The following is a 609-nucleotide window of genomic DNA, read 5'->3' as shown; positions in this document are numbered from 1 at the left end:
TTGATGTCCATATTTTTTTAAAATATATTTTTCACATTTTAAAATAAGTAATTTTAATGTAGTAAAAATATAAAGTTATACAATAATTTAACGAAATCAATTACCTGGTCTTTTCTTTTAAAAGAAATGTGAGCATAAAACTTCTTTCACTACACTATGGTATGCATCAAATTTGAATCTATTCGAATACCAAATTGTGGTCGGTATGCAGATTTAATAAAACAATTAATGTAATCCACTAAAATATATTAAAAATTGATGTAGGTCTATCCAATGAGAAATGGCAAGAAAGAAAAGGATAGATATTTTTTCAAGAAAAGTATTCGTTTCAATCTCGCTATAATTCGTACTTGCATGGATCATCAATTAATTCATTTTTCTAATTTCAAATGATAATCTTCATGCCTAATCTCTACTTCTTCTTCATTTAACGGAAAAACATAAGAGAAAAGATAAGAGTTAATAAATTTATTATAAAAAATAAATTTAACAAAATTTTAACACCAAATAACCATGCAAGTACCATAGTAATTAGCTCATAATTCATTGGTCTAAAAACTAATAACACAATACACTTATCCCGATTCCAGAAAGCTTTTCATTTGCAAG

Source organism: Arachis ipaensis, chromosome B10 (assembly GCF_000816755.2).
Source record: "Arachis ipaensis cultivar K30076 chromosome B10, Araip1.1, whole genome shotgun sequence".
Lineage (NCBI taxonomy): Eukaryota > Viridiplantae > Streptophyta > Magnoliopsida > Fabales > Fabaceae > Arachis > Arachis ipaensis.
Note: the sequence above shows the minus strand (reverse complement) of the source record.